Source organism: Schistocerca cancellata, chromosome 3, assembly GCF_023864275.1.
Source record: "Schistocerca cancellata isolate TAMUIC-IGC-003103 chromosome 3, iqSchCanc2.1, whole genome shotgun sequence".
NCBI lineage: Eukaryota > Metazoa > Arthropoda > Insecta > Orthoptera > Acrididae > Schistocerca > Schistocerca cancellata.
The window spans coordinates 576,916,675-576,935,398 of NC_064628.1; the positions used below are offsets into that span (position 1 = coordinate 576,916,675).

General features: G+C 52.8%; 1 non-coding gene across 1 annotated transcript; it reads left to right on the forward strand.

Moving 5' to 3' along the window:
- Positions 1–566: 566 nt before the first annotated feature.
- On the forward strand, positions 567–720 carry LOC126178463 (5.8S ribosomal RNA). Its single transcript, XR_007536364.1, has one exon. It is a non-coding gene; the product is annotated as a 5.8S ribosomal RNA (ribosomal RNA).
- Positions 721–18,724: the final 18,004 nt, after the last annotated feature.

The window sequence follows — 18,724 nt, forward strand, 5'->3', positions numbered from 1 at the left end:
ATGAACGAGGTATTCCCAGTAAGCGCGAGTCATAAGCTCGCGTTGATTACGTCCCTGCCCTTTGTACACACCGCCTGTCGCTACTACCGATTGAATGATTTAGTGATGTCTTGGGACTCTGTCGATGCCGATGCTACCGGAAAGATGATCAAACTTGACCATTTAGAGAAAGTAAAAGTCGTAACAAGGTTTCCGTAGGTGAACCTGCGGAAAGATCATTACCGTCTAGACTGCATGTCTTTCGATGTGCGTGTCGTGTCGCACACACGCTACCTGTATGGCAGCAGCCATGCGCCGCGTGCGGAACCACGCGTGATTCTCTAAAATAACGGAAATGTTGTGTGGTACGAGCGCTGAAGCTCTGGAGCGGTAGGCCTGCGGCACCTGGCGCCTAGCGCCGGTTTTGAATGACTTTCGCCCGAGTGCCTGTCCGCTCTGGTGTGGAGCCGTACGACGCTCATCGGCCGTGAGGTCGTTGGACACGAAACACTGGAACAGGGGCCGTCAAACGCCTTAGTCCCGCCTATGCAACTGTTTTGAAAGAGACAGTGGAAACTAAAAAAGATCACCCATGACGGTGGATCACTCGGCTCGTGGGTCGATGAAGAACGCAGCAAATTGCGCGTCGACATGTGAACTGCAGGACACATGAACATCGACATTTCGAAAGCACATTGCGGTCCATGGATTCCGTTGCCGGCCACGTCTGGCTGAGGATCGGCTACATATACTGAAGCGCGCGGCGTTTGCCCCGCTTCGGAGACCTGGGAGTGTCGTGGACGCCTGTGGGGCCGGCCGCGTCTCCTTAAACGTGCGATGCGCGCCCGCCGCCTGGGGGTTCGCATACCGGTACTGTCTCGGTAGCGTGCACAGCCGGCTGGCGGTGTGGCGTGCGACACCACGTACGACGACCTCAGAGCAGGCGAGACTACCTGCTGAATCTAAGCATATTACTAATCTGAGGAAAAGAAACTAACAAGGATTCCCCAGTAGCGGCAAGCGAACAGGGAAGAGTCCAACACCGATCCCCACAGGCTGCCGCCTGTCGTGGCATGTGGTCCACAACCCCGACGACTCGCGCCGAGCCCAAGTCCAACTTGAATGAGGCCATGGCCCGTAGAGGGTGCCAGGCCGGTGCGAGCGTCGGTGGGACCTCTCCTTCTAGTCGGGTTGCTTGAGAGTGCAGCTCCAAGTGGGTGGTAAACTCCATCTGAGACTAAATATGACCACGAGACCGATAGCGAACAAGTACCGTGAGGGAAAGTTGAAAGGAACTTTGAAGAGAGAATTCAAAAGTACGTGAAACCATTCTGGGGTAAACGTAAGAAGTCTGAAAGGTCGAACGGGTAAGATTCAGGCCCATCTGGCCACTGGCCCACGCCCTCGGCTGATAGGGCCGACCGCCCGCACGGGGCAATCCACGGCGGTGTCGTGTCCGGTTGCCTTTCCACTCGCCGCGGGGTGGGGCTGTTCCGGTGTGCGGTGGTGCCACACTTCTCCCCTAGTAGGACGTCGCGACCCGATGGGTGCCGGCCTACAACCCAGGTGTGCAGCCCGTCCTTCCGCAGGCCTCGGTTCCCGTCTGTTGGGCATAGCTCCGGTGTCCTGGCTGGCTGCTCGGCGGGATATCTGGAGTAGTCGATTCGCTCCTTTGGGCGCTCGGGCTCCCGGCAAGCACGCGTGGTTCTCCCCGGATGACGGACCTACCTAGCCCGGCCCCAGACCCACGCCGCTGTTGGATCGGGATGCTCTTGGGCGGAATAATCGCTCCCATCAGCGGCGCTTCAGCTTTGGACAATTTCACGACCCGTCTTGAAACACGGACTAAGGAGTCTAACATGTGCGTGAGTCATTGGGCTGTACGAAACCTAAAGGCGTAATGAAAGTGAAGGTCTCGCCTTGCGTGGGCCGAGGGAGGATGGGGCTTCCCCGCTCTTCACAGGGTGGTGGCCTCCACACTCCCGGGGCGTCTCATCCTCATTGCGAGGTGAGGCGCACCTAGAGCGTACACGTTGGGACCCGAAAGATGGTGAACTATGCTTGGCCAGGATGAAGTCAGGGGAATCCCTGATGGAGATCCGTAGTGATTCTGACTTGCAAATCGATCGTCGGATCTGGGTATAGGGGCGAAAGACTAAAGGAACCATCTAGTAGCTGGTTCCCTCCGAAGTTTCCTTCAGGATAGCTGGTGCTTGGACGAGTCTCATCCAGAAAAGTGAATGATTAGAGGCCTTGGGGCCGAAACGACCTCAACATATTCTCAAACTTTAAATGGGTGAGATCTCCGGCTTGCTTGATATGCTGAAGCCGCGAGCAAACCACTCGGATCGGAGTGCCAAGTGGTCCACTTTTGGTAAGCAGAACTGGCGCTGTGGGATGAACCAAACGCCGAGTTAAGACGCCCGAATCGACGCTCATGGGAAACCATGAAAGGCGTTGGTTGCTTAAGACAGCAGGACGGTGGCCATGGAAGTCGGAATCCGCTAAGGAGTGTGTAACAACTCACCTGCCGAAGCAACTAGCCCTGAAAATGGATGGCGCTGAAGCGTCGTGCCTATACTCGGACGTCAGTTTGGCAGTCATGGCCGATCCTTGCGGCCGGCCGCGATGCCCTGACGAGTAGGAGGGTCACGGTGGTGTGTGCAGAAGGGTCTGGGTGTGAGCCTGCCTGGAGCCACCGTCGGTGCAGATCTTGATGGTAGTAGCAAATACTCCATTGAGGCCCTGGAGGGCTGATGCAGAGAAGGTTTTTGGGTGAACAGCTGTTGCACACAAGTCAGTCAATCCTAAGGCCTAGGACAAATCCGATGGGGGCCATCATAGCATGATGCACTTTGTGCTGGCTCCCATTGGGCGAAAGGGAATGCGTTTCCTATTCCGAAACCTGGCAGTGGAACCGATACAAATCGGGCCCCTCTTTTAGAGATGCTCGTCAGGGTAACCCAAAAGGATCCGGAGACGCCGTGGGGAGATTCAGGAAGAGGTTTCTTTTCTGCATGAGCGTTCGAGTTCCCTGGAATCCTCTAGCAGGGAGATAGGGTTTGGAACGCGAAGAGCACCACAGTTGCAGTGGTGACCCGATCTTCCCCTCAGACCTTAAAAATCCAGGAGATTGCCATGTTGATGTGTCGCACTGGTTTGTACCCATATCTGCAGCAGGTCTCCAAGGTAAAGAGCCTCTAGTCGATAGAATAATGTAGGTAAGGGAAGTCGGCCAATTGGATCCGTAACTTCGGGATAAGGATTGGCTCTAAGGATCGGGGTGTGTCGGGCTTGGTCGAGAAGGGGGCCAGCGCTAACGTGCCAGGCCTGGGCGAGGTGAGTGCCGTAATGGTGCCGGTAAGTGCGGTTGTTTAGCGCAGGCATTGTTTGCTCTCGCTGTTGGTCGGCTTCGGGGTGGCCGACGGTGCAGGATGCGCGCGCCTGCGCAGCATTCGCGCCGGGTGCTTCAACCTGCGTGCAGGACCAGAGCTCGGTCCCATGCCTTGGCCTCCCACGGATCTTCCTTGGTGCGAGGCCGCGTCTGCCATAGCGTGCTCCTCCGGAGGCGCGCGGATGCGTGGATTCTCTTCGGCCACCATTCAATGTTCAACTAAGAACTGGCACGGACTGGGGAAATATGACTGTCTAATTAAAACAAAGCATTGCAATGGCCCTAGCGGGTGTCGCCGCAATGTGATTTCCACCCATTGGGCTTCACATCCGTGGCCGCGACGTCTTGTGCCTGTGTGCCCTGACATGTTGTGCCTGAGGGGAAACCCGAGAGTAACGGCTTATCTGAGAGGTGTAGGTTTGATCAAGGTCTGCAGTTCCGGCTTTCCTCACTGAACCTGGCACCGTGTGAGCTGTGGCTCGTCGTCTGTTGGGTGCCCATCAGTAGGTTTGCTGAGCTCGTCCATCGCCCGTGTGGTTTTTAAGACGGTGACTCTTTTTTTTGTAGGATTGGGCCCCCGGGTATTGGCACGCTGTGTCCCTAACCCCATGTCATTGGGGCTTCTCCCCTTTGGCGTCCCCACCACCGGGGTTCGGTGGCAATATGAGGTCTGCTGGGTCAGTCGCGGACCTGTGGCACTTGACTCCCGGGCTTGCTCGGTTGATGTCGCGCTGTGGGGCTGACTCGGGTGGTCGCTTCCCACTGTTGCCTGTGGCGGCTTGGACATGTCCCGGGTGGGAGTCGCATCGATGGGTGGGTCTGCCTGCTCTGACATGCGACTCCTGCCTAGTGCTCTGAACGTGTCAACGCTCAGAAATTCAAGCAAGCTTGGGAGTAACCGATGACACTCTTAGTGTAGCCAAATGTCTCGTCATCTAATTAGTGATGCACATGAATGGATTAACGAGATTCCCGCTGTCCCTATCTACTAGCTCCGGCTGTCTCATGCTGTGGGTTCGTGGTTGATGTGGGCCCATGGTTGGAAATAGGCAGCAGGGGAAGGATGTGTCTCAACCATCTAAGTGTCTCCTTCCCAAGTGCCTCTGTCCGCCTTCTCATGGTGGATCTGTTGAGCCTTTGGGCGACTAAGGGCAGGGGTGCGAGGGCATGCTGAACATCTTGTACGCCGGTTCCGGTGGCTGCATTCGTCGCGGCGGGATCCTGGCCCAAGTCGGCGAAGGTCACCTGCCTTGCCCCTGGAATTCCGGGGCATGATCTGCCAAGCCGGGGCGTGGTGACATGTCCCCGGCTAGGTTAGATGGGTCCAGACCCCCGAACGTCTGGGGGACCAGTCTGGCACCTAAGTAGGACCTGGTCTTTAGCCTTTTGGTGGAAACTCGGCCTAGTAGGGGGCGAAGGACGGAGGGTGAATCCGCTCTCCTGGAATGCGGTGGGGTATTCGCCGGTAAGGGAGTGGGAGAAAACTTCGATGATGCAGCAGCCGAAGAGGACTAGTGCGCTGTCCCCATGGCGCGCTAAACCTAGCAGCTCAGTTGTTGAGAGCTCTTGATCAAGGAGTGGGACCGGTTAGCGAGCTGCATTTTAGCCTCCCCCCCATGCCAGAGAGGCCAGTCCGGGGAAAGAGATGGGCCTCCGTTTTTTTCACTCCCTAAATGTTAAATATGGCGGAAAATATAGAGAGTGATGATGTGCTTGGTTGCGAGATTGCGGAGACTTTATCTGTCGCTGAGCGAGACACAAGATTTCTGAAGCTGCTTGACTCAAGTATAAATAATGGAAAAATTGGAAATTATGCCATAAACAACATCAGGGACTTTGTGGCGAGTTGGGCGATAGCCCACTCCCAACTTGAGGGACGGGTAATGGAGCTTGAAGATGAAAACGAACGCTTGAGAAGTCAGCCCGTAAGTTCGAAATGTTATGCCGCGGTTGCAGCTGCCCCTGTGGGCAAAGCGCCGTCGGCAAAGGAAACAATACAAAAAAATATTCAGAAAACTGTTCCCACAGTATTCATTAAGCCTAAATCTGTAGAGGATATACGGGCTGTCAAGTCAGTTTTTGAAAAGTGTGTTAATGCGAAGCGAGACAAAATTAAAATTAACAGCGTTACGACGGCAAAGAATGTTCTGATAGTCGAAACTGCAACTCAAGAAAGCAGCCCAAAGATACTTACAAATCCTCAATTAGCGGAGAAAGTTAAATGCGGACCTCCGCGGAAACGTCGGCCGTTGATGTGCCTTTTCGACGTCCCAACTCATCTAAGTGCGGATGATTTGTTGGAGACAATATCTATTCAGAACTTTGATGTATCAATGACCCGGGTAGAATTTGACAACCAATTTAAGTTGAAATTCAAAGTTGGCCCACGGGAGAAACTGACTGTCCACCATGTGGTGGAGGTTTCTCCCGAGCTGTGGAAACTCTTGACACGAATAGGAAGATTATACGTGCGATACTCTGCTCTTAATGTCAAAGATTATCTCGCAGTACCTAGATGTACTAAATGTCACGATTTGAACCATACGAATAAGTTTTGCATGGAAACTCAAGCCATATGTGCCCATTGTGGGCAGATTGGACATGACAAAAAAGACTGTAAAAGTAAGGATCGCCAACCTTTATATATACAATGTAACAAGAGAGGCCGCAAATGTGGGGGAGTCAAGGACTGTCCCACTTACAAAATGTTTCTGGATAGGATAATTCAAAGAACTGATTATGGCGACCATTAAAATTCCGAAACGGAAATCTCCAAGTAAAATTAAACGAGATGCGGAGCGGGGGAAACTAATGTCTAAAGCTCTCTCCACAGGTTCGCTGGCTGATCCAGAGTGTCTCTCCGGGTCAGCTGGCCGTCGGACAGTGGAGGCTGGAGTTCAGACGGTGGACGATCTGGAGGCGGGTGTCAACCGCCTGTCGATCCAGCTGTCGACCTCTGTAGAAGAAGAATCGATGAATGGTTCTAAGGAAGACGAAGACGCTTCACAGGTCACTGCCCTTGTAACAGGAGGTGGTGGCAGTAATTGTGATGGAGATGGACATGTAAAAAATGTAAATAGTGTAGATAAAAGTAGTCTAGTTGAAGTAGATAAAGAAGGAAAATCTAGTGGAGGGAACTTGTAAAGTCAAGTAGATCCTAAAAATGTATATAAAGATTTGGAGGATTTGGTGCGGCTGTCAAGGCTCGAGGAGCCTTTGTTACTTACTACAGCATTGAGGCAGCTGGTCAGGAAGGGACACCCCAACGGTGAAGACGTTACATATCCGGCTCTGGAAGATGTAGATTGTATTCAGCTGTCTGCTGCAAACATTCCGTCGGATATTGATCAATTACAGGAATTAGTTGGGAAAGTCTTTGAAAGGCGTGGTCGGAAATTTGACATTGAAAAGATTTTCAAGGACATGGTTAAAATGTATGTTCGAAATGTTGCTGACCTTTCGAAGCCTTGACCCGCCAGTCGTTTGAACGTCTTTTATCCACCTGGGTAATGGGAAGATTTAGGATGTTGCAAATCAATGCTATGCGTAGCCATATGGTTACGCAGGAATTGCGTAAGGTGGCGGAAGATGAACAGCTGGATATTATCATGACACAGGAACCACCTTCTTGCGCTAGTCGAATCCCTGGTTTTCCGGCGGCTGCGCAGGTGGCGTTCTCTGGTGAGAACCCCATGTGTGCGGTTGTTGTCTTAAACAAGTTAATCAGTTTTGCAATGAACACATTACTGTGAGCCAAACAAATATGTTGACACACATATTATTTATTGTGAATGTATACTGTCCGTTTCGACAGGATATTGTTACATTTTTGGACCAGCTAAGGTGGATTTTAAGGGCTTTAGCAGGCCAGTCAATTATAATCTGTATGGATGCAGATGCCAAAGTCCCCGATGTGGCACAGCCTGGAGCGGGACGATCGGGGCTCAGAGTTGGAAGATTTAGTAATGGAGGCGCATCTGATAGTCCTGAATCAACCTGGGTACCCGCCTACCTTCTCTGGAAGGGCCGGTGCGGCCTCCAACATTGATGTAACACTTGCCACTCTGGGTGCTGCGCCCCATGTGCTCCAGTGGTGTGTCTTCGAAAATGTTACAATTAGTGATCACAATTGTATATTTTTTGGTTATGAGACGGAGGTTACAGAAGATCTCGGGGGCTTGGTCGAGCGATACAATTATGCAAAGACGAATTGGGATAGACTGGCGCAGGAGTTCCGTCCTCCAGAGCTGGACACGGAAATTGTAGACGTGGATGGCGCAGTGGGAGACCTTTTGGTTTTTATTGAAACAGCTATTGCTGCTTCTGTTCCTCGTGTCGTGAGATACGTTCGCAAAAAGGCGACTCTGTGGTCCCCTGAACTGACCGCACTTAAGCAGTCTGTCAGGTGGGCGTGGCGTAACCATCAGAGGAGTTTTACCCAGGACGCGCGACAGTATCACCTGAGGATATACAGAAGGTTAAAAGAGAGATATATTAATATGGTACAGTCTACGAGATGACTGTCCTGGGAGACATTTGTTAAGGACCAGTTGGGGATGGACTCTTGGGGCGTCCCCTATAAACTGGTCTGGGAGAAAAACAGGTCTCCGACCATGCTGTCCACCCTGCGATTGGACGGAGGAAGGCACACCATGACTTGGGAGGAGACAGCGAGAGTGTTGTTGCACACCTTGCTACCCAATGACATAGATGATGAAGATACTGAGGAGCAGTGGGGAATACGCCAGGGACTATTGGAGCAATATGTCAATGAGGTTGCAGTCTACCCCTTCTCTGCTGAGGAGGTGGTGGCTGCGCTTCATACGTTTTCAAGGCGCAAGGCTCCAGGTCCAGATCGCATTCCAGCTGAGATCCTGCAGTTCCTGGCCCCACAGCTGGCTCCAGTGCTCGTCAAAATATATAACGTATGTTTGGAATGCGGTGTGTATCCGACCCAATGGAAGATCGCAGAGGTGGTTATAATTAAGAAGGGACCTGAAAAGGATCCACAACTCGCAAAGTCGTACAGACCAATTTGTTTATTAGATGTTCTGGGCGAGGCCTTTGAGAAGTTGCTGGTCGACAGACTGCAAAGTCACCGAGTGCTGTATGGCATGAGTGATCGGCAGTTCGGGTTCTGAAAGGGTCGCTCCACACAGGATGCGATCAATGAGGTCACTCGGACTGTCCACTCAGCCAGGGCGACATACGTTCTGGGGATCATGGTGGACATCTCAGGGGCCTTTGATAACCTGTGGTGGCCGGCGCTCTTCTCCCGTCTTCGGGAGATGGGGTATCCTGGTCCGCTGTATGGTTGTCTGGTGGCCCACTGTGATGGAAGGCTTGCTAGGATTACTGCCCCCGGCACTGTGGTATCCAAGTGGATATCCCGGGGTTGTCCCCAGGGATCAGTGTTGGGCCCAGTGTTTTGGGATATTATGATGGAGCCTCTGCTGACCACCTTGCAGAGGGATGCTTCAGTGTTGGGGGTAGTTGCCTACGTGGACGATCTTGTGGTACCGGTTGAAGGAAACAGTCGCATGGCAATTGAAGAACATACAAGAGAGGCCATTGCTATATTGCTCAGTTTGTGCGGACAATCCAAACTGATGGTGGCACCTCAGAAATCGGTGTATATGATGCTTAAAGGAAAGTTAAATAGAGACCCTACTGTACGGATTAACGATGTGGCAGTCTCTAGGAAGAGATCTGCAAGATACCTTGGAGTGTACCTAGATGAACGATGGAACTTTACAGAGCATTTTGAGCAAGTGGCCATCAAGTCCATGGCTCTGTTTAACAAGTTAATTTCAATTGGACTAAGACGTTTTCATCTACCAGCAAAGGCCATTCATATGTATCACAACTGCTTACTGGCTCCATTGGTTGGGCATGGAGCAAGTGTGTGGGCTCACAGGTTAGCCCTGGTGAGGCCGGCGATGCAGATTAGACGAATACAGAGGAATGTGCTGATACGGTGCGTGGGTGCCTTTGGCACCAGTCCCGTTGATGCATTACTAATTATAATGGGGCTATGTCCTTTAGACTTAATAATACGGCGATATGCCGCTATCTACTGGTTACACAAAGGAGAAATTGACCGTGTTTGTGAAATTATGGGCATGCCTCTGGTAACTGTAAAAGATATTAAAAACCGTCTGTTGGATCTGTGGCAGGAGGGGTGGGATCGCTCTGAGACTGGACGCAGAGTGTATTCATACTTGCCCAATGTGAGAGCAAGGTTAAAAAATAAAACCATAATACCATCTCAGGGAGTTATTCACTTCCTCACTGGCCTCGGTCCTTATCCAGATTATCTGCATCGACCGGAAAGAGAGTGTCGCCGGGGTGTGACTGTGGGTCCCCTCATGGTATGAGCATATTATATTTGATTGCCCGATCTACGACCAGGCTGCCTCAGTGGAGAGGCAGCTATAACCGACACGAGACGTAAATGAAATAATTAACAACAGGGACAGTTTCCAAACCTTTTCTAAATTAGTAAATAAAGTATCAAGTGAAGCTCAGCGCATGTTCTTACGATAGGTACTGGAAACTATTGAATGAACCACGATATGATTATGATGTACAAGACAAGATGCACAAGTGAGACCGTCCCAGGTTTGGCGACATCTGTCGGACCGCCTGGGATTTCGCCGCTAATGCGGTGGCGATCGGAAAGAGGTCCAGGTAGAAGCAACCTTCATCTGATTCACAGACAACAACCGTCTTGTGTTGGTGGAAGCTGCCTCTTCCGATCAGGATAGGAACATTTGAGTTAAAAAGCACAAAAGACTTGTAAATTTGCACAAAGTATTTCTGTAGATAGATGTATATGTGTAGTTTGTATTCAAAATGGGTGGTGGAGGGACGGTATGTTCCTTAAAAAGTGGTTTCGTTTGTTAGTAGCGGCCCGCCTCCCCGTGGCTAGGGATGGGCAACCCTCCGGGATTCGCCCAGAGAGGCTAAGAGGCCGAATTTTTTGTAATTTGTTTCTTGAGAGCAGAAGGCTCTTTCGTTTCTAGTCTTTATTATAAAAATTGTTACCACTTGTAATAATGTAGCATTGTATAGTTATATATACGCCCACGCAAAATTGTCAGTTAGTGGGCACTGTATGTACCAATAAACATTGAAAAAAAAACATTGTTCCTATCTACTATCTTACGAAGGCCGTTATGCTGTCTAACCAGTGGTGGAGTCCACCTATACTGGTAGAAGACAGGCGGCTAAATGTCCGATCTCTCAACCTTCCCGTGGTGTAAGATGTGAGTAGCCAGGCAACCGGTGAAACCAATGAGAGAAGGGTGACTCCCGCGCAGGGTGCAGACGTAGGCGCAGAGGAACTGGGCAACTGGCCCCTCCAAGCCGAGTCTCGCACTTCTGCTCACCATGGGCGCTAAGGTGTCGGACCCTCGTGTCTAGTATCCTTGCTCACTGGCAAATGGCACTTATTCGCTTTAGCGGCGCTTGCTGCGCTTTGGCTCCGGCCGGGGCTTGGCGGACGCCGCTTTTGCGTAAGAACATTTCACGATGCACTAGCTGTGCTGCGTATGTCACCTGCAGAGGCTGCAAACCTGTTGGGCGCAAGTCTGATTTGTACAGTCACTCTCTGGGAGGACGTGTTTCCGTCTCTACCTGTGTGCGCTACGGAACTCACTCCTCACTGTTAGGAGCGAAGTGTTACTGCGGTCGACCTATCGGACGTGGGACGCATCGCTCCATGACACAAGTGCCACCGGAGGTAGACTCCCCACAAGGAGGCGCACGCGTTGAGGTAGACGGACCGAACACCGGCCTGTCCAAGCCGAGCGCGCGCCTCTAACTACTGCGAGCGCTTGTAGGTGTCGGACTCATAAGTCTAGTATCCAAGTTCGTACGTAGGATATGCGCGTGCAGAGGCGCGCGTCGACGTGTGTCGGCGCGCGGTAGCTGACCTGTGCGCACGGTGGCGCGCCTCGCGCGGCTCGCTGGTGGCGAGTTCCCGCTGCGGCGCCGGCCTCGCACGTGTCCGCCCGGCAACTGTCGGGCGGCGGTGCGGCTTGGCCGGGGTAGCGGCGGGGCTCGTCCGCTGGCCGGGCTGCGCGCGGGTGCGCTGCCGAATCGGCTGCGCCGCGCTGGGCCGTGTGCGGTCGGGCGGTGCGCGCGCTGCTGGCTGGCGCGGGGCGGGCGGTCGGTCTCCGACTGGCGGTCCGCTCTCACTGCTACGCCGGCGGCGGGCGCTGGACCTGCTGCGCCCGGTTCGGCCAGCCGCGTCCGGACAACTTAGCGGCGCCACCCAGCCATACGCAATGTTGGTTGTTGTCGACGCACGCGGTTGGTGCGCAAAGCACAGTGGGGAGTATGGGCGGTCATCGTTCCTGCGGAAAAATAGTTTCTCACCCTGGAGAACTTAACGCGGAAGTAGGCCCATGTCCACGAGCGGGTAAGGGAGTTGACTGCGAAGTGCCTTCTGACGTTCAGAAGATGCAACGCGGACGACGACTCGGCCTCGCTCGGAGGATTCCTCGGTGTACGACTTCGAAGTGGAGGCCGGCAACGGCCACCGCAACGCGGAACTCACCAGGAGCTGCCCCAGGAGGATGCTCCTGAGTGGTCTAAGACCACGACCACGACCACGACCACAGGGGCGGAGGCTAATGCAGCCGCCGTACGATCCTGGCAAACCCGGGGTACCCTAGCTCGGAGCTGGCATGTGCTACCACCAAATGCTGTAATCTGAGACACGCACTTCAACGACTGCTGTGAGGCGCGCAGTGGAACGCCGTGCGTGTTTCGGACCGGTGTCTTGGCTTAACCGCCTGGGCAAGAGAAGGACAATCTCTATAATCACCCCTCACCCTCTGCGCTAGCTGGCGGGTATGGGGCGCAAGGCTGTTCAGTTGTGAACAGTCGTGAGTTAGCCACCTCAGAGGACCCGCCGACCCTCTGTTGTATAAGGCTTACCCAGGTGAGCGGGACGACGCCTGGGTGGACCACTTATATCCCTAGCTGATCGTGGGAACCGCATGGATTCTCTCAATCAAACTTGTCCTGACGGAACCGGTGGGCCGTCGCGGAGTCAACACACCGTCCATTCGGGGAGTGAGTCTGACACTTCGCGGCATGACGAACTCCCAACACAAGGGCACTCGGAGGCCCTTAGGCCACAAGACAATGACCCCAAGCTTAGCGCGCCAGAATTGGAGTTGCGGACACCTCGTGCACGGAGCGCTAAGACTGCCGCAAGCGAGACGCTGTCACGGACGCTCGCTGAAACGAGTGAAAGTGACAGCGAGAAGGAACGAAAGGCAAAGGTGAGGAAGCAGAAGGAACACCTACGAAAACTGTTCCAGCAAAGATCGCAGAGTGCGGACGCTGCCACCGAGCTAATGCCGCCACCCCACCAGTCGGCGCCAAAAGCGGCGCCTAAGGCGGATCCGACGGAAGAGGCGAAAGCCGAACAAGCAGCCGGACTCGGCGCAGGTAGCCGGGCAACAGCCCAGCGGCCCAGTCGAGGACGGCAAGTCTCGACACAAGGCAAGCCCTAGCGATCTTGCGACCGTGAAGCTTATCGCGACGCGGCTCGAGGACGTCCTGAAGCTCGTAGACGACTCTCTAAAACCGGGGCAACTGGTCGAGGAGACAAATCTGTGTGCCTTTAAGAGACAACTGAGAGCGAAGTTGTTTGACTGGGCCATGGCGCAGTCGGCCCTCACAGGAAGGGTGGACACCTTGGAAGAGGAGCTGGCGAGGACGAAGGTGGTGCCCCCGGTGCTGCCCAAGACCTTTGCACAAATTGCCGCCGCTCCACCCTCCCCAGAAAGGAAGACGCAGGCGATGATAACTAAAGCCCAGACTGAGAACGCCACTCTCTTCATCAAGTCTAAGGGCAACGAAAGTGGCGCAGAAGTGAGAAAGAAGTTCACCTCCCTGGTCAAGCCAGAGGTTGAAGGTGTGAAACTTTTCACGGGTCACCACAAACGGCCTGACGCTCATCGTAGATGTGGCGTTTCCAGAAACTTCAACTAAACACCCAACTGACAGAAGCACTGAAGTGTGAGCTGCCGAAAAAGCTCAATCCACAGATAGTCATATATCATGTACCTTGTGTCATGCAGAATGAAGCTGTGGTTGAACTAACTCGAAAGCAAAACGACCTTGGAGGACTTTCGGAAACACAATTCCGCCAGGAGTTTAAACCGAAATTCCGGACTGGACCAAGGGGCAGACAAACATCACATCTCGTGGTGGAAGTAAGCCCCAGACTGAGTCGCCATTCTAAGGCAGAAACGACTGTACATGGGCTTCGAGTCCATGCCAGTCGATGACTACCTGGACTTGGTCGTCTGCACGCAGTGCCAGGATGTGAATCACTCGGCAAGGTTCTGCAAGCAGGACCCAAGTATAATAACATGCGGGCACTGTGGCGAGAACGGCCACATGAGAAAGGACTGTGGAAAGGCGGGGGACCGAGCAGTCTGCATCCCGTGCAAAAAGCGTAATCGCAAATGCGTAACGCCAGGTAAAGAGTGTGACTATTACAAGATTCTCAGTCAACGCAAAATCCAGAGGACAGACTATAGGAGACAAGACCTCTCGTCAACCGGCTGCTGCCTCACCTGTTGCCGACCGGACTGTGAAAAATCACAATTCCCGTGTTGGTTAAAATAGGACAGCTGGACTGCGCGCGAACGCAAGCGGTGTTGCACGAGGTACGACGCCGAGCGGAGGAGGAGTCTCTAGACATTCTATGTCTGCAAGAGCCCTACTCTAGGGACGGAAAGATCCGATATATGCCGACTACAGCTGAGATCCACTCTGGGGGAGAGCATCCTATGGCAGCAATCGTTGTGCTACATCGATCTCTCAGAGCAGTCAAAGTGGCGCACCTAAGCAACAGATGCATGGTGTTAGCCGAGATAAACACTGGTGATTTCACCTTTTTCGTGCTGAACATGTACTTCCAGTACAGGCACAGAGAGAGACCATATATTGACCAGTTAAAAGGGCGGTTGGGTTCTACCGCTTTGACTTGCTCATCTGCACAGTGGATGCAAATGCCATGTCACCCCTATGGCACAGTGACATCACGCCTCTCGGCGCGCGACACGCCGCTAGGCGAGGTGAGACTCGCTGAAGCAATTCACGAGCTCAGACAAGAAGTGTTGAACCGACCAAACCTCACACTAATTTTCGAAGGTCGTCGAGGGGCGACCTCGAACATTGATGTGACACTCAAGAGTGCACACGCGCATCTCCGTGTGGAGAATTGGAAGGTATGGTGGGGAACGACATTAAGTAACCACAATCTGTTAACTTTCACAGTAGCCTATGATGGGGAGCCTCCTCCTCAAGACCAGGTGATTGGCATCGTCAAGTACAACTGGCGAAAGGCTGATTGGGATCGACTAAGAGGAAATCTAGTGGTACTGAATTAGCCAATGGATCGCGTTGTAGACGTGGACAAAGCTGCAGAGGATCTGACGGCGGCCATACAGACAGCAGCAACGGGCGCAGTCCCATTGGCCCACACAGGGAAAACGCCTAAGGCGCCTTGGAACCCTGAGCTGCAGCGTCTCAGAGACGCGAATGCAGAAGGGCGCGGCGACACTACCAGCGCAGCACAGGCGATCAAATGCGTGAGGCCACGCTTGCGCGGTACAGGCGGGCCAAGGCGGTGTTTAAGGGGACACTGCACACAGTACGGACTGAGAGTTGGCAGTCTTTCGTTCGCGACAGTCTGGCGGCTGACCCCTGGGGTACGCCGTACAAGATCGCTGCGTCGAAAGTTCGGTCACCGACGGTCCTGTCGACCCTAAGGAAGACCGATGGCAGCCACACCAGGGACTGGCAAAAGTCAGCTGAGCTCCTCATGAGTACCTTATTGCCCGATGATAGTAGCAAAGATGAGGATGAGGAACAGGGGAATCTGAGGCGACAACTCCATGAGGTGTATGCCGATGACGCCGGTTGATCCATTCACTGAACGTGAAGTTACCGTTGCAATTCTTGAATTGCGCCGTAAAAAGGCGACGGGCCACGATGGACTCGAGTCCGAGGTTCTCCAAGTCTTGTGTGCGGAGATCTGCCCTTACTTGACAAACCTCTACAATGAGTGTTTACGTCAGGGACGGGTGCCAGTGTCGTGGAAGTTGTCCGAAGTGGTCATTCTGCGAAAGGGTGAGGACAAGGATCTTAAAGTGCCGAAATCATACCAACCCATCTGTCTCTTGAACTCCATGGCCAAGCTCCAGGAGAAAATCCTATGCCTCCGGCTAGAGCAACACCAGGAGCTTAGGGGATGAAGTCCCAACCAGTACAGATTCAGGAGGGGCCTGTGTACGGAAGATGCTATAAACAAGGCAATGTTGCTGGTGGACACATCTACAGCTAAGTACGTTGCAGGGATAATGGTTGACATCGCCAGGGCTTTCGACAACCTATGGTGGCCGGCACTGTTCGACAGCCTAAAGAAGTTGGAATGTCCTGGGCCCCTGTACCGGTGCCTGCTTGACTACTGCCATGACCGGCGGGCGGTCTTGCGGTGCCCGGGGCGGGCGGTTGAGAAGTCGATCACTAAGGGATGCCCACAGGGCTCGGTCTGCGATCCCATTCTCTGGGATGTAGGCCTCGAGCCAGTGCTGGAGGGACTTGGAGAACTGTGACAAGTACGAGGCGTAATGTAAGCACGCTGATGACATTCTTCTAGTGATAGAAGGTGACTCTCGGGTAATGTTGGAAGTAAACTGCAATGCAGTGCTCAATGCACTGCAGCAGTGGTGCCAGAAAGTGAAGCTGAGGCTGTCTGCGGAGAAGACTGTGTATATCTTGTTGCGCGGCCGTTTGGTGCGTGACCCTGTGCTCCGAATCGCTGGCGGTGCCAACGATGGAGCCATCAGGCGAACACGCATGATGAGGTGTATTGGAGTCCACCTCGATGAGTCCAGACTGTTCTTTGCGCACATCGAGATCGTATGTCGCAAAGGCGAAACCCTTTTCCACATGATAACCAGTATCGCAAACAAGCAGTTCCACCTGCCATTGCAAACATCCTCGTGGCCATCACGGCCTACAGGTTGAGTGTTTGGGCTCATAGACAGAGACAGAGGAAACCTGCAGCGGCGATGAGGAGGCTGCAGCGCCAAGCGCTGGTGCGCCTCACTGGAGTATACAGCACGACATCCGCCGATGCGTTACTTGTCATCACAGCAATCCCTCACTTGACCTGCTGGTCAGGGAAAGGGGTGCGCTGTATTGGCTCCGGAAGTGCAATCCGGAAGGGGTCAATAACATCTTAGGCCGACCGGCAGACAGCGTTGCTGAAGTCCGGAACTGACTCCTTGACGAGTGGCAGCAAAGGTGGGACTGCTCTGCACAAGCAGGCGCATGCACCGCGTATTCCCCAACGTGATAGAGCGGATGAGACTCCGGTTTCTGAAACCCTCACGAGGACTGGTGCACTTCTTGATGGGACATGGCCCTTTTTCCACCTATTTGTGTAGGACTGCCAAAAGAGAAACCGCAGAGAGAAAGAATGCTCCGCAACCCTGACACGACTCCGGAGGCCAGCAGCAATGATTCAGACGCTGACTCATGGGTCGACGATGACTGAGCTGCGACTGGACTCTAGGCCAAGAACCTGGAACATTCCAGGCTCGACGATGGGCAAGGCCTGGCTAGCCTGAGCCGAATGCTGCGGCTCTGCTAACTGCAGGAGAAACGTGCGCCGGCTGATGCCCATTGTAAGCGGATGCTATGGCGGCACCACCTCCACACAGTTCCCCATGGGCACTGGACGGCAGGCCACGAGACTTGACACCCGGTGGGAAAGAGTGCTCCTCTGAGGATATAGAGGGTCCGTACCCCCCGCACAATGGTGACGGTGTGGGGGGAAAATTTTCCAAGACCGCTTCCTGCGGTGGCAACGCTGGGGCAGAGTCGATACTCGACCTTTGCTAGAAGACAAACATTCTGCTGTACATTAGTACTTTACTCAGGGGCGGGCAGGAATTCTGCACGTGTGCGGTGCACGTGCACGTGTGCAGTTAACATGTGTTCTGCGTGCACACAGGGGCAAGCTGGCCACCCGCTTCTCACCCCTTCCTACGATACCGTCTCTCCGCTTCTTCCTCTGTAATGCGTTTTGTTACTGGCCTGCTTTATTAAATGAAGGAATAAGGTTAGTAGGAGTGCTTGACAGAAATCATGGTTTGAAAGAGTACCTATTACCTACGATACGTTTTATTTAATTATCACAGGTGGAGTTTACAATACGTTTAATGTCTGGAACAAAATTTCTACATACAGACAAACGCAAACAGTTACTTAAATTTTCATTACTGATGTTTGCTCTTAACCGAGACTTATTAATTTTCATAACAGAAAAAAAATCTCTCACAAAAGTATGTCAAGCCCAACATTGACTACCTTCAAGGCTTCACGATGGAGACGAGGAAACTCTTGCTATGGAAAGTCGTGATAAAAATCTGTTACACGTCTTGCTAAAAGGAACTTGTCTCTCAGACGAGAATTACACTGTAGATCAATTAATTCAATTTGCAAACTGAGATGAATATCATCTACAGAAAACAGATTCTCTCGAGAACTATTCAAAACCTTGGGATAAGTAAGATATATCCCCAAATCGCTTGAGAAATTCCTCTTTTATTGCAGTAAGAACGGCAACATACTGAAATTTATTATAATGGCGTTCAATATTAAACTTCCGCTCACCAGCGACTATACTGTCACATATTATACATTTCCAATTTTCACGTTTTTACACAGAGAACAAATGATTCTCCCATTCCTTTTTAAAAGATAGCAAATCTCCAATTCTCCGTTTCCTTGATTCACTCTGCATTTTCCGGTTATTGAAATACAACGTTCACTACGTAGTGGTCGCTTCGCTTCAACGTCCGCAGCTTAGCCTGGTACTACACTGCCGCAACCAGCAGGCTGTCGGCACTGTCCCGTTCGACGATTGCACACTTGCAGCACACGTGCAGCGCTGTGTGCTCATGAGCCGCGTGCAGCGTTTGCCCGCCCCTGACTTTACTAATAGTTCAGTCGTCTCACGGCACTGCTTAGTAAATGATGCAGGGCCACATAGATTGATGATATACGCGAATGTCCCTATCTACTATCTATTGAAACCACTGCCAAGGGAATGGGCTTAGAAAAATTAATGGGGAAAGAAGACCACTTCTTATGACATGGCCACTGGATTTGGGGCAGCTGTGGTGGACAGAGGGTGCAGGCTTTTTGCTTAGGGTCGTAAAGTGGGCACTGTGCGCGACATCCGCATCATAGTCGCCTTTGCGTCTCATACATGGCCGCATCGTCGTTGGAAGCGGAGTGGAGGAAGTG